Source organism: Aptenodytes forsteri, unplaced genomic scaffold (genome assembly GCF_000699145.1).
Source record: "Aptenodytes forsteri isolate BGI_AS27 unplaced genomic scaffold, ASM69914v1 Scaffold158, whole genome shotgun sequence".
NCBI classification, from domain to species: domain Eukaryota; kingdom Metazoa; phylum Chordata; class Aves; order Sphenisciformes; family Spheniscidae; genus Aptenodytes; species Aptenodytes forsteri.
Genome location: NW_008794601.1, coordinates 1505719 through 1521905, shown reverse-complemented (window position 1 = coordinate 1521905; position 16187 = coordinate 1505719). Strand labels below are relative to the sequence as shown.

The window sequence follows — 16187 nt, the reverse complement described above, 5'->3', positions numbered from 1 at the left end:
TATATATATATCAGGTAAACTACAACCAATGTGACTGTAATCCGCTTGGAGCTGGGCTGCTAGCTGGTATAAGTCAACATATCTACTCTGATTTATGCCAGTTTCCTCACTGCATGTTTGACCACACGATTTTAGTCTCTTTTTTTATCTCTCCCTTGGATACAAGGTCTTTATTTTGCTGTCTGAAGGGATTTTCCGTGAAACAATATAGAAGGATAATGTTATTGTAAAAACTACAAAAACCAACAGGGCAACTCTGAGGCAGATAAGCCTTGAAACTACTTAGAATGTATTAAAAAACATAGAAACAAATACAGGTCCCAGAAGAAGCTGATGAGATTTCATCATGATGATGTTTTTGGTTATTAAGATTTCAGTAACTAAAGCAGAGAAGCAGAACTGCCAAGAGTCCAGATTATAATCTTACATAGATTTTGAGAGAGGATAACAAAAACACAACCTGAAGTAATACATGACAGCTCACGCTGTCCAAGCAGATAAACCTATTAACATTGTACAAAGTTCTCGTGCCAATTATTTTTGCCCTGTCACATATGCCTGTCTTTATATGTTATTATTCTGTAGAGTTTAGCTTGTCATGTACAAGTTGAATCTTCAGCATGCTTGATTGGCTTACCCAACACTATGCACTACAGCATATAGATTTTACAGTTTAGAAATACTAGGCAGGTGTTTTTCTATAAGCTTTTCCACAAAATTTTCTGTCAAATCCAGGGAGGAGAGGATTCATCCCTTTGTTATCCGATTCATCTGTTTAAATTTGTTAATTTCAGAGGTAAAGATATTATTTGAAAAATCATAGCTGTTGGATTAAAAACAAAACAAGCATGTATTTAAAATTCAGACATAATAGGCAAGAAATTTTTTTGGCATTCCCTATCGCAAGTGAAAATATTTTCTGTGATTCTTTTAATTTCCATTTGTCAGACAAAACAGGTTTAACTGCAACAATTAAAATAAAATAAAAAAATCAGAGACTTTAAGATAGATTTAGAAGGAAAAAGACTTGGATATAAGAAAAAATAAATAGTTGAAGAATTGATTTAGAATACAAAGAACAATTTATTTATTTATTTCTCTTGCTGAGTGCTTTCCTTAAAAAAAAAAATCCGCTTTTGCAGTAAGTTAAAGTCCCAGGTGAGCCAGGCCTATTTCCCTTTCTGTTACTATGACAACGATTTTTTACCGCAGTCCCTAAGTCCCTTCAGAACTCACACATTCATGCCTTGAATTAGAACTTTAAAGGAGAAAGATGTATATTTCCTAGGGTTTACCAACAACAACAACCAAAATAGTCCTAACACAAGACAATAAAGCAGAAATCCACTCTCCCTTGTTATTGCTACTTTCTTTGCACCACTTACATTGCGGTATTTCTCTTCCATCTGCCCCAAACATACAAAGAAATATCGAAGGATCTGATCCATTTATATGTTGCTTGAACAAACAAAACCCTTCGAAAACCTCATGACAATTGAACCCACAAAAAAGACCCAGATAACATCATATAAAATTACTGTCACAAAATACATCCTTCCAGTGAGCTTTTTAAATTAAAATGTTCCTTTTTCCTTAAATCTCTCAGAAACATTTAAAAAATATCTAAAGTACTTATTTTCTCTGTGTGTGCATTTTGCAGACTGTTATTTTTATCTCCATCGTTCCTTCTCATTTACGACTTAAAGAGCTCACTGGTTCTTCCTGTGGCACAGATTAGGGTAAAAGTACAGCGTCCTGCTGCAGTCTCTCTTCACATTGGCATTCAGGTTCAGCGGGAGTGATCGGTCGGTGCTCGGCTGCCAGAGGGCAACTTCTGTGTACAGAGCCCTGGTCACCTCCTTGTATTCGGAACTAAAAATCCTACAGAACTTCACACCTCAGGAGCAGCACTGAGTGAATATATGCTATCAAATAAGTCTTATTGACTCCTCATGCTAAAACCTGTGACCTCTTTTATTTGAATGATTCGGTAAGCAAGATTTCATCTCTAAGAATGTTTTCAGAAGGAAAAATGCTATGCATGCCGGCACACTCAAAGATTCACAGGAGAATTTGAGCCAGAAATGTTACTCACAAACACTCTTTTTTATCCTGCCCTCTTCTTACAGATAGAAAAAAATATTTGCAGATACATAAACTGCTTATGTTACTGAGACCTATCTATGGAAGGAAAAACTGCAGAACGTAACCAAACTATATAATGAAAGCAAGGCAAGTAACTTTTACATGAAAATCAATGAGCCGGTGGCTAACTGATTGTTTTGGAGGATAACTGCAAACAAAAATCCACAAGAAGTTGTTAGTTTCAAGGAAAAATAAAAGATCAAATTTATCAGGAAAATGTCCAGTTTCCTTTATAAATTTTTTAAATGCTTGCATCCCTATTCATCTAGATGAGAAAAAGGCTCAACACGAACTAAAGAACGAAGAAAATCAGAGCAAAGAAAGGTGTCTGTAAGAGAACTCGCTGTGTCAGCTGGTCTGACTTTGGGAAGAGATAAGATACTGCGGTACTGTATGTTACACAAATCCCTAAAAGGCAGATGCTAAAAGGTAAAAATTCTAAATGTATGTTTGACAGTATCCGTGACTGAACCCTGCAACATTGCATGGCAATGAACTAAATTTATATTTTCTGCTAAACGTGTCCAGAAAATTGGGGTTCAGATCCCCAGCAAACATAAATCAGCAGCGTATGTGAAAATTAACTTGGATTTCAATTAGATCTGTGCCAAGTCATACCAAGATGTATTGTCCATTAAAAATACACAGAAAACAAAACTCTCCTTTCTCTCCGAGCCGTCCGCCTCCTACAAGATGCAGAGCATTCTCATCCCTTACCAACTGCTTTGCAATAAACAGTACTCAGCATGCAAACGCACTGAGCTTTAGGATATTTAGCCAGGATATTTAACCAACAGCAATTTTGGGAGTCCACTTGAGACAACTTAAAGATACCTGACTTTCTGGAATTGCTGAGCACCAGAGCTGCTGAAAATTGTGCACCTTTAAGTAGTGAAAGTGCTGGCTTTGGGTTTTAGTACTTAAGCATTGTGGCATTATTCGTCTATATTGCCTGTGCTAAGACGTTTGTAGTTTCTTTGGAGCTCACTGGATATGCTGCATTAAGACACTGTCCCCTCCCATCAGCCCAAATTTATATTCAGTTTTATTTAGATGCACACACAAGAATTTTTTATCTTTCCTCTAGTTGAACCACGTCTCTCTTTTTCTCCTTTCAGAGTTTCTCCAGTCAAATTTTAGCTGCAACCGGGCATCTGCATGAAGTATTTGGTAGGTTGTTATATATACATATATATTTTAAGTGGTTGCATCTGGGAAAGGCATTAATATTTATTGCAGCATTAGAATAAAAATGACTCGGGGGGAGCAAAGAGGAGGGAAGGTTTAGCACTAAATGAAGCTGATTTAGGGGTAACAGGAGAATTGCAGAAAGGCTTTATTAATTTTTTTAAATGAGAACCTTTAGCCAGTTTTTGGCCTTAACCTATCCATACGTCAAAAAATAAAAAAACAGAATTTAAAAAAATTAGCTCATTTTCATGTTTCTTAGCTGGCCTTTGTTCCTTCCTAAGGATGGCATTAGCTATGAGTTTAGCAGATAACTCTGATTCCAGCCAAGCAGAGAGAGCATAGCCCAGTCATCTCATAGATCAACATCTAAGGGCGCTGGGGGAAAACCTAAATACTTTTGAGTGACTACCACTAAAAATTCTGGCATTGCTATAAAAAACCTGACTAACAATGCAGAGACATAAAATTAATTAAGATCTAACTATAGACTTATCCTTTTTTTCCTATTGTCTCTCTCATATAGTCAAGCTTTCTATCTACAGACTGATACACTTGCAGAGGTCTCCAAAATGCCACCTTAAATATAACTCCCTCTTTTAGGATTTAGAGGGAGCTATTTTGAAAGTTACTGCTCCTCCTACTGGGAGTTACCATCATGCTGAGGAGTTAGGTTGATGAATCATTTAAGGGCCCCTTTTTCACTTCAGTACAAAGACAGCTGTGTTATCTCAACTATTTTTCAGCAATACTATGAGCAGTCCTATCCGACTTTGTGGGAAAGCAGACCGGGAGCACTCATACAATCCATAATGCAGTTGAGAGGCGGCAGGACAAATTCCCCTGCAGAGGGCTGTCAACGGACAGGGAGAAAGTGTAAGGGCAAAGTAGGTAAGGTCTTGCATCTCTCAAGCTCTTTCCAAAGCAACTGTTGATCCATGCTCCCACCTTGTCTATGTATGCCTATATTATTAGGGTCTGTACCTACCTGAGGCAACTTAAAAACGTGGCTAGAACTAGAAAGCATGTTCCACACGTTTGAGAATGTTTATCTTCCATCTCGGATGATTGAGAAGGACCTTAATCAAATCCTGTTGGAGTCAAAAAAAAAAAAAAAAATCTTTCTTGTGACTTCAACAGGACTAGACAGAAGCCCTAAAGAGCAGTCCCACATGCAACAGAAGGTGTAGGTTTTTTTTAAAAAAAAATCCATTAATGTTTTTTTAAAACCCTGCCACAAGACCTGGGACTGATTAGTCTCACCACATGGAACGACAGAAATAGATAATATGCTTTGCGCTTTTATAGCGCCATTCTATGGGACTTAAACTTCAATTAATTCTGCCTCACAAAACCCCTCTGCAGCAGGTGGTGTAACTCACCATTTTACAGGCAAAGATGCCAGGGCCTGGAAACTGGGAGGGAATTGCTCCCCATCACATCACAGGTCTGCCGCAGAGCTGGGACTAGGAATCAGATCTCCTGACTCCTGGTTCTACATCTTAACTAACCTTCCTATCCACCTTTAGTGCTTTCTTAAAATACAGGTACAGAATCAAGAGAGATAGCTTTTTTATTATCTTGTGAGCAGCCTCTGGATACACTTCAAAAATATCCCTTGTAAAGCAGATACTGAGATAATCCTGTCTTGTTTGGGTTACTGTAGAATTTGAATTCCTGGCCTCAGCCATTTTTTGGCATGAGAACATGCCTACCATCTAGTACGATTATGTTTATCAGCAAATCCTATGATGCTACAATCTAGTAAGAATATAAAGATATGGTGGCATTCTGCTTAAATAATTAAAGTGCTTCCAAAAAGTCACAAAGTGAACAAAGAAAAAACTAGAAGCTATTATGAATATCTTTGCCTTAGTTAAACAATATTAAGATTAAATATACTATGAACTGAAAACCTATCATTACAGTGAGGGCCTGACTCCAACTCCATCAAAGCTAGGAAATTCTGAGATCAGGGTCTCCCATCCTCCCCTCAACTCACTCATGTGTGTCTTGGCATTGCAAACTCTGAGATAAGTGTGACAAGTAACCCTACCCGATGCCACAATAGGACAAAGTAGAAGGCTTTACTTGAAATTTCTTCCTTTCAAAGGGACTAGGTCAGATTTTGCACATACATTTGAAGGTCAGTATTTAAAATCATTTAATTGCATTTATTTGATATCATCATCTTGATTTTAATGAATATCACAGTAAAAGACTTCTTTATAATCTGAATATTTATCTCTAGAGTAATTGTGTTCTATTATGTCAATGTGTATTATTAGGGAGCTGATGAGAAAAATTCCTACTCTTTTCCAGCAGTTATAGTCAATGTGGGATCAGGCATCGCACAAAGGCATTCTAAATGAATATACACCTTATACTGTGTGAGAAATGAGTGAGGTTATTACAATAATCCAGAGTATTTATATGATACTCCACAAACAGCAGCTAATTAATCTTCACAAAACTCCTGTGCATAAAGTGTGAACCCAGTTTAACAAATGCGAAAACCAACATATGTAGGTCAAAAGACTTTTCTGAGTTTGTCAGAGATTGACTGTGAGAGAAGGGAGCAGGAGTCAGATGATACGAGGTCCCAAGCCTGGGCCAGGAGGAGTTGGCTGTTCATTTGTCACTTGTTTTTTAATAGAAAGACTCCAGTTGCACCAAAAAATGCCCATGAACATTACACCTGCTACTCCTGTCCCCAAAAATGTCCTCATTTCCTGATGGGAAAAATGAGAAACACTTCTCTACCTTCTTGCCTTAATTCAAAGTAATTTCTTCAGTTATGGGACCACCAATCTAGTTAGACTGTTCTCCAGCTCCACACTTGTGTGTGCAGAGGACAACCAGACTATGCAAGAGAATTCCTCAGCCTTGTGTGAGAGATGATAGGTGTATGCAAACCTAAGGGAGATGGGAGTACGCAATCCTTTGAGGTCCCTTCCTCATAAATTTCTATGATTCTTATTTTTACATTTCCATCTATACTTTCTGCCACATACGGCCCCTTACATTGCCATTACATCTTTCTCCTCACCTCACCTCTCTGATTGTCTCTCAGCTTCTAGGCGCTGATCCTGACCCCTTTCTACAGCAACTTTTTCCTGTGCTCTACAATTCTTTTCCAGCTTTGAAATAGATGCTTGCCAAGGTCAAGTCCACTTCTGCAGAGGTCTAAAGAGTGTGGTTCAGGAGTAACTGCACTGATGTTAGCAAAATTGTAATGGCAAGAGTGAAGGCTGGCTTCAAGATGTGAGGCTTTTGTGTATTTGTACTTGCATTATTAAATCAAGGTGGTTTGGACCAAAATCTACATGACACAAAGACCCTTTGCACCGAGGAAAGTCTAGATCAGAAGTTTTCTGTTTAGGCCCATCTTCATTATTGAATTAATATTTAATCAATCAATAACAGCATGCTCATTCCAAGACGCTCGCAATGCAAAGCATATGAAGACACGCAGATCAGATAAGTGTAATAGGGAACAGGTGGAATTAGTGCTTTTATTTTAAAAAAGGAGAAAAGCTCAAAAAGGACTTTAAAATGCCACAAGGCATTGTATCCCTCAAATAAATTGGAAACATCAGATAATTTTAAGTATCAAAACAATTGAGTTTTCCAAGGCTGACAGTCCAATGTCATTTACCAACGTCTACTGTTTAACATACTGCTTTCTTTCTCCCACATTTAGTCAATCACTCCAATTTAGATTTTAAGTTTAAAGTTTATGTTTTGATGTATGACCATTATTTAGGGCCTCTTTTTCTGTGTCTAGTATTCAGACCTGGAAACACCATGGGAAGGCAGAAGACTATTACTAGTAAGCACCTGATTTGTACAGTCTCTGGCCCCTTGTAACACTGAGCTCAGAAAAGCTAACACTAGAGATGGATGTGAAAATGGAACAAAAAAAGGTTAGCGATTCAGCTAAGGTAGGCCTACAGATCAGACTACCTTAAAAGTCAACCTTAAAATTACAGGATGGCGGTACCCATCTTAAAACTGCTTCTAATTATGATTTGTTTGTTATGCCAAGAGGTCCTAATCACACTTGGGTAAGTAATACTCTATGCAATGTATTAAAGAAGATTCAGGATGAAAGTGCTGGTATCCTGTATTTCAGATGGATCAAGAAAGGACATTGCACCTTGAGTCCATAGCAACGGTTGGACTTGAATTCATGTCCAACTCCCAGTCTCGTGCCTTAACCAAACAACAATTCCTTCTCAAATATCCCGTCTCTCTGCAGCCTAGAACATCGTATTTCTCTCTGCCCTCTATCTAGTGGCTTTTTTTTTTTTTTAAGAGCTTCGTTTCCAAACTAATAGTAACTGAATGTAAACCTGCAATATGTCATCCAAACCCAAAACATGTCAGTAAACTTGATATTTATATTCTGTACATTTTCCACCTTCTGCACAATTTTCATCTCTAAAGTAGATCCTGTTCCACGCTTTCCGAGCAGCAGCAGGCACACACATCCACAACTGCAATTCACACTCATTTGGTAAATGCTTATTCTGTCTTGCAAAGTGATCCCATTTTCAAGAAACAAGGGTTGGGGTAGAGTGCACTGCCGGTTATACAGACAGTCATTTCTCGGTGCTGAATGTAGTTATTTGGCATGGCCACATTTGCTAGGAAAAAAATCTCCAAGGAAAACCTCCTTGTTTGTGCACTCTGATGAAAACCTGACACCATTAATGAAAATAATAATTGAACTCTATGGGTTCAAATTGAAAATGAAACACAACACTAACAGCGTGTTTGTAATTGCAATTGTTCTCCAAAAAGTCTTTGGAGGACTCTTTGCAATCTGAGCAGTTTCCCTTTTCCTTCGGGCTTTCCTCCTTCCTCCCACACCAAAACTTTCCAGTAACTTACAAGACAATGGCTAAAAGCTTATTTATACTGTAAGATCCGTATCATTCATGCCATTTGGCACACGACCAAATGCCATAGCATAATCAAAAGTCAATAGGCAGGGAGGTAATAGAGTAGAGGATTGGGCTGACGGGCTGTTGAAAGGGACGTTCAGATAATATTCCCTGGTTTATTACAGTATCTATGGGCTCCAACTGTGCTAAGCATTGCACAGTCACGTTGTGAAATTGTTATTGGAGAAAAGATACACAAAGGACAGGAGAAAAGAAAGGCTTTTAAACTCATTTCACTGATGGGGAAGTCAAGGCACCTAGAAATTAAGTGACTTACCCTATAGCATAGATCAAGTTGCTTTTCCACCCAAGAACCACATACCATTCCTGCAAGCCCATGCTTGTGATTTTACTGGTTCTTTTTAACAGTGACAAAAATTTCATAAAGCTCACTGCCTCAGAACATAACACCCAGCAGGATTTTGAAAACACGTCCAAATTCTTCATTAGACTTATGTCAGCCTCAGCAGCACACACATGGTTTGGTGCTGGACTGTATGTATCACGCAAACATAGGCCTGATGATGCTCTGCAGTACTGGTTATATCTATTCATTCTTTGGTATCTCTTTGTCCTTCTAGCTCTACACAGGTGCAAATTTAACTCAAGTTCTACTTTGCAAACCCCATGGACCCCAGAAAAGGCTTACACACACATTAAATGAGCACAGAATCTGGTCCCCGCTCATTTTTTTCCATACCCAGAGAAACCTATGATTCCTTTATCTTTTGACTCTTCTATCCTCTTACCCCATTGCTCTCAAAAAATGTCTGTCTATTGAGCCATGCTAGGCTGAACAGTGATCACCAATTACACCGATAGCCTTTTGCTGCTGATGGGTCTGCTGGTTTTTACTATTTCTGCCAGATGGCAGAGGCCAGCACATAAAAACTCTCTACCCTGCAGTTAATGCAGAACTTGGTAATAACTTTCCAGTGACTCCAAGAGATCAGAAAGTTGCACTGATGCGAATGTTAGAGATGGAACCAAGGTTAGGCACCTATTTTACACCTGCCAGAGTGGATATCGCTCAGCCGAAAGCTCTCACTCATTTATGAAGGCAAGAGTATTGCCTGTCCCTAAACTGCTTTTTGTATAGAATAAACATGCATTCATTTGCTAAAGAGGCAAATTTACATCCCAGCAACTTGGGTCCATACACATTTTGCCTCCTCCCTCTTCTGAGGTCTATTCAGTTGGTAGATTTGCACCTATTGTACTTCTGGGTCTAGCCACAGATGACCTTGAATCTGAACATTGGTGTAACATTATATTCCTATGACAGATTTATAGATTGGCAGATAGGGGTGCATTCAGTGCATTCCTTCCCTAAGACAGGACAGCATCCAATGTTTGTTAGCATCATTAAACTAAAACTGACTTTTCACCTGCTCCCATACCATATGCAGCTGCAAATTTTTAAATTAAACTATGAAGCCATGCATAAATTTACATATATTACAGACTAGCCTCTCCATTTAACATGCAAATGTACTCCAATGTTTCAGAACACCTTCTGTCGCTAATTAATTTGCTGAATTATAATTAGACTAATCCTGCATAATTAATAAGCACAGATTTTTTTTTAATTTCTAAGCAGCTTGATGAGATCATTCACTTCCTTCTATAAACTGCTAAGTAACTGTTAAAAAAAATCTGGAAAGAACATATGTGAAAAAGTATGTTTGATGTCGCATACAAATTTAAACTAGCGGGCAAGCTTCAAGAAAGTCAAGATTAATATAGGTATATGGTTGAAGCAAAGAGACCGTCGGCGCATTATTTTCAGGGGCAAGGACCAAGGTTTTCTGTGTCTATTTTATTGCTTTTGCTTTTACCCATCGGACCTTCCAAGATCATAGACTGAGACAGAAAAGGATTACAGAACCGTATGTAGTGTTAGGAGATGTTATGATATTAACACACCATTGTATATCAAAATACTCTCCCTGTACATGCTGTGTATGGATAAGCTCCTTTGATGGTATTTGGAATTGTTTTCATTTCAGCTGCCAAAACCAACGGAGATCATTCTAGTGAAACAATTAAGTGCTATTAGCACTAGATTCATTCTCTAATGATTAAAATGAAGGGTCTTGCTTTAATGTTGAAGAGCTTGGATTCAGAGAAATATGCATGCCAGTATGTTTTTTAAAATGTGCAATGTTACAGGGAGTCTACTCCTGATGCACAAAGCAACCCTTGTGCATAAAACAGCCAAGTCCTAAGATCTCATCCAGCAATTTAATAGTGCAGAGAAAGACGGAAAGAGCATCCAAAATATCATAGGATATTTTGCAAACAAGAATGTAAACAATAATACAAGTGTATTATATTTATAAACATATACACACATTGTCTGTAATCTTATTTGCTAATTACTGTATTTATATACTTTTTGATGTATATTTCAGCTCTATTGCTAACATCCTTGTTTAGTCTTCACTTCAATCTTTCTCAAATGCAGCACTCACCAAGATCACCAGGTGTTTGCTTCAATTGTGAGTAAGAAAAATCTGAAACAAGACCTCAGGATTCAACCCAAACAAAGGAAGCAAGAAGAATAAAATGAATTCCTGTACTAGGAGATTGCTGAACCACTTAAAGCCTTCAAGTGTAGCTTGTCTACTACAAATGATATACATAAAATACTTATCAGACACTTATGTCTGAAGTCTCTGTTGTTGGTTTTTTATTAATTTGGACAAGTGCCCTTCTTCAGATAAGTATCTTTTAAATTGACTTGGGTTCTGCAAATCCATGCATAAATAGAAAACGTAAAAGGGACCCAGCTTACACAGGACAAGTTCTTGGCATTGTGTGCCAACCAAGCCGCTTTCTAGTATTTCCTACTGGACAGTCAATGGGAAATCACTTTTTTTTAAAAAAACCAAAACCAACAACTTTTTTGCCCAAGGAAAATCAGAAATTATCCTGCTGTGTTTTAACTCATGGTAGACCTCCTCAGAAAAGACAGGTGCTTGTGAATGGCACGTGTTTAACAAAGACCTCTCTTTAGGAGAAGAAACACCATCTCAAAATTAAAAATATAGAAGAATTGCATACTTGGAATCCCAACAACTCACGAAGCATAGCAATACCACGAGACCTATTCATTGTGGCAAACTACCATGGGACTAAAGGACTCCAAACATGGAATAGCCTCTCTAACAATTCTGTGTTATATATTTATAGACAGCCCCAATATACACTGTTTTCCTAGTAGCCTCAAAACATGAATTAGCCTCTCTAACAATTCTGTGTTATATATTTATAGACAGCCCCAATATACACTGTTTTCCTAGTAGCCACTGAACACATCACCAGATGACAAGGGAAGCTGAAGAGGAACGAAATGAGTAATATAAACAGAAAACATCTTTCTGTCCCATACATCTCCACTTCTTATCTTCCCATACCCCAGCTCAGCAGACAGAAAAGATGCAATGAGTTAAAAAAAAACCAAACAAACCAGGATTAGGTCTGTATTTTTCACTCCTCATTTCTGCCTGCACCTCATTTTAAACCATGGATGAATTGGCCCAAAGATATATAGGTCACATGGCTGAGGCAAAAATAGAATCCGTATCTCCAGAGCCACAGTGCCGGGTACATGAGCAAGTCACTGAAATTCTTTAAAGCTATTCTTGTTTTGTCAGAGTAAGATATTTTACAGCCACAGCATATGGCCAAAACCAAACGTCAGCATCCACATCTTTCAGAAGTTTTCTGATGTCCAGGGTTTCCTACCATTTTCCAATTCTTTGACCATGGAATTTGCCACAGCTGATATGCTTTTGCAGTTTGTTATTGTTTCAACTCCTGAAAAAACATTGTGTGGGTGTGTGTGCATATACCTACATAGAGATAATTTTGCTTTAAAGAGAAAAATTCTGAACTCTGAAGCCCACCTTTTTCATGTTTTAGCATATTTCCTCAGAAATCGACTAATTTTCCAATGGAAAAGAGTTAATATTTTAGACATATATGCACCGTCTTGTATTTATGAGGAATATGAAAATTTCTAGTGTGCAGTAAATAAATTAATACATTAAAGTGATTCCACCTTTTACTACAAACATTTAATTCATCTTTGCTTACTAGCCTCCAAATTTAATTAACCTTTTCAGTACCCTTTGATGTAGCACATACGTGCCAGAGGCCAAAAATGCAGCAGCATTTTGGGGTAGGAACTCATATCAGATGAGAGAACACCAGTGTGAACTCTTAATTAGCAATGGGTGAGCCTTGAATGAGACAGCAGTTTAATTTGAAGAAACACCCCACAGTTAATATGCCTTTTCAGGACCTTAATACGGGGCTGCAGTGAAAGGGCAGGGGTGGGTGGTGGGCAGAACAAGGGCAAATCTACTTCCCTTCACTTGAGTATCTGCTGGTGTTGGCACTCAGGAAGACTTGACTTTGCCTGTTTTGACTCCTCAGTTATTTCAGGGCAACTGTCCTACCCTAAGAAGTTATGAAGATTATGAAGGTACACAGCAAGATAAGCTATGTTTTCAGTGGGCTCAGTACGAGGCCCTTTAGAAATAACACTGTACTAAGTCACGTTCCCAGAAGACGCACATCTCCAGAATCCAATGGGTCCAAACACCGGCATGCAATTTCTCTGGGCTCACGATTCAAAACCGTCAATCCACACCTGACACACAAGCTCAAAGCACAGGCTTCATGCAAGAAGAGACACTTGGTGCAACTACACACAGCATCAAGTCTCAGTGCCCAAAAGCAGCCTGGATTTTCATGAAATATATCACGAAAGTCATGCTCCTTTAAAGCGTGTTAGATTGGGCACCCAGAAATCAAGACGAGGTAAAATTCAAACACTTGGGCAATCAGTTTGCTATAAGCTCATGGCTGCAGCAAGTTATTTTGCCTCTGGCAAATACTTCATGCTACAGGAGAAATTGCTTCTCTTCACTCCATCCCTCCCTCTCTCACATGTGCACACACACACGCACCCCACGTTGACTGTGCAGTGATGTTAACAGGAGAGGAAAATTGCTTCCTGACCTTTCCAGTGATCAATTTACACCCTGAAGCATGAGATTGGTTTCATTTTAGTGTGTATATGTAATACCTATTCCCACATCACTTTAGACAATGCAAAATTTGCCATTCACTTGAATGGGTGCACATGTTCAGATCTGTTTTTAGCAGTGGCCTCCTTCAAGACATCTATCTGGTAAGTGTAGCACAGCAATCGGTACCCATGCTTTTGTGGTGAAGGTCATAGTTTTGATTTCCCCCTTGATCACTACAGCATATCTATGCGTATATTCATAAAGTTGTTACAGAGCTTTGTGTTTGGCTACAGCGCCTTACCCTCTGGCTAGAGCAAAACACATTCCTGGGGCTTCTGTGAGAGATCCTAAGTTAACACTTCGTAATTTCAGCTCCTGACCTTCCACCTACTGAAAGCAAATGAGGCCTGAGAAACGTACCAAATGCAAAAAGCAAATATCTGATTACTGGGCCTCTTTACGTGGCAGATACAGGCCTGGCTTTGGACTACATGCCCTTGAGGGGAATTGCAGGAGGCTGCAGAACGTGGACAGTCTGGGAACAGGTCTTGATTGACCAAACTTTCTATCCGCCCCCCTCAGATTCTGATCACACAACTGAAGCCAATGATTAATACCCTGTGTAACCAATAGCTTCCTATGCCAGACTGGAGTGGTCATTCACGCGCTGGGTTGTTTGTACTTGTTTTTAGTCTCAGTAAAGTAAGACTTCTGCAATGCTCTGCTTTCTGACTAGACTAATGAGCCTGTGAGAGGGCTCCAGATGTTTCCAAATGCAGCAACTAAGATCTGTATTCTTCATTCACTTGAAATTCCAATATTCTTCCCTCATTTGTGGAGATCGTAGGGACAGATTCAACTTGATGCTTAAGTAGATATTGCAAAAGCCAGAGATGAGGCTCTTTCAAGAGTTTGGCAGTGTTAAAGCTAGATAGAAACCCGATACTTAACTGACTTTGAAAGACTTCTCAGGGAGAATATCCAATCCACTTTATCTCTTGAAGATGTACAACATATTTTTATGCATACGTATTACGTTTTATATACTCCAACTGCAGGCATACACACATTCATGCAGAGCATAGATTTTAAGCCGACAGTTGGCTCATTGAATGGAAAATATTCATGTTTTGATGCTTTAAATAACAAGGTATTGTTCCAGATGCATCATCATAATATGCTCTCTACTGAAAAAGGTCTCTTGGCAGTTCCCAACTTTAGGACTTCCTGCCCATGTCCCTGGTGCACCAAGAGGCTAATGCGTGCAGTGAATTTTGATTTTTTTCCTTCTCAAGTTCTACTGCAGTCATAATTTCTGGAGAAAAGTTTTAGAGTGCATGCAACATTTGCTGAATGTTTTCTTCATTTATTTAATCCAGATGTTTGCATTTTAAATAATTGAAAAACTGCTATGGTAAATAGACATCAAGGGAGGCTAATGGGAGTAGTACTGTCATTAGAAAGAACTTGTACAAGGAGACATTAGACTAAGGAGTCAGTCCCTACAATGTCAGGACAGGTTACAGGAATGAAGGCATGTCGCTTGTTGAAAAACGTTACACATCAATGAAAGAGCATCCATGACACTTAAAGAGACCGCTGAGCAAGTCTTAACACAAATTGCCCAGAACTTGTAATGAAAAGTATATTGTGAGCTTTTCCATTATAAAAGCTTGTATTTCTTAATATGGTTTGATTTAGTTGCACACAAAAATTAAAAAAAAAAAAAAGGAATTATTTCCATTTCTCCACTTTGTAGACCCGTTCACTAAGCTCATTTAACAGAAAGGGTGGTTTCTGAAGCTCCCAAATGAAATACCGGAGTTGCTGCATAACCTTATCATAAGTAGGGTTGTTTTGATTTAAGATTTTGAGACCGACAGTGCAATTTTCAGTCTGAGGGTACCTGGGTTCTACTCAAAGCACTGTGAATTTGCAGCTTGACTCTTCAGCTGTCCTAATTTTTGTCTCCTTTGTTAAACTCTTGTTCCATTTTAATTTGAACCTCCTAAAAATCACTCTTAAACTCAATGAAGTCAAGTCACCTTAAATGGAAGTAAGATGCAGGTTTGCAGTAGTTTTGTTAAATTGATTTTTAAAAATCAGTTCTTAAATTACACTGCTGTAACTGAGGATGGTGACCAGCCTTGTGATCACTGAACTTCCTAGGATTTCTTAGTTATTTTCCCTGAATTTTTTTTAAATAATTGCAGCCATATCTCAGCTATGTAAACTGACACAGAAGTTGTTACAGTTGTAATGATTTGAACCAGGTAAAGACTTGCTCCCTGGAAGTCAGCTACTGTATATTCCCTCCCCCCTCCATGACACAACTGTGTTTTCCCCCCAATATGCAAAAAGGTCTTAATTGCTCCACATCATGATGTAATTCCTTGTAAAGGCTCCTTTGGAGCTGTTAAGAAGTATCTACTCAAATATCTACAGAACAGCTATTTTACAGGGGTTATGGTCCACTGGGCCCAAAATCCATCTTTCATAAGAAGCCAGCAGGAGAGAATAAAGTGCTCCATAAAAGACCAGAAGATTTCCAAATATATTTTTCTCTACCAAGAAAATTAACTCTGCGAAGTTTCTTCATGCGTAAATGTATAATTACATCTCTGATGAATGCTGTGAAGTTGAATAGCATCCGATAATCCGTTCTGACTTGGGTTTCCACTGTGACTGCCAGCATATGCTTCTTAAAGGGCCTGTATATGAAACTGTGCATCATTTCAGTAAGACAATTACAGTAACATTTGCTGTGTGAATTCTTACAGCCAAAAATTAAGTTTAATACAGGATTTTAAGGTTAAGTGGCTTTACATAGTTCACAGACAATAATTTCAGCAAAATGTGTTTT

At 38.4% G+C, this 16187-nt stretch overlaps 1 protein-coding gene across 1 annotated transcript in view; it reads right to left on the bottom strand.

Moving 5' to 3' along the window:
- The window catches only part of EBF2 (early B-cell factor 2), a 149904-nt gene that overhangs the window by 39132 nt on the left and 94585 nt on the right, over positions 1-16187 (bottom strand). The window lies entirely within an intron of this gene.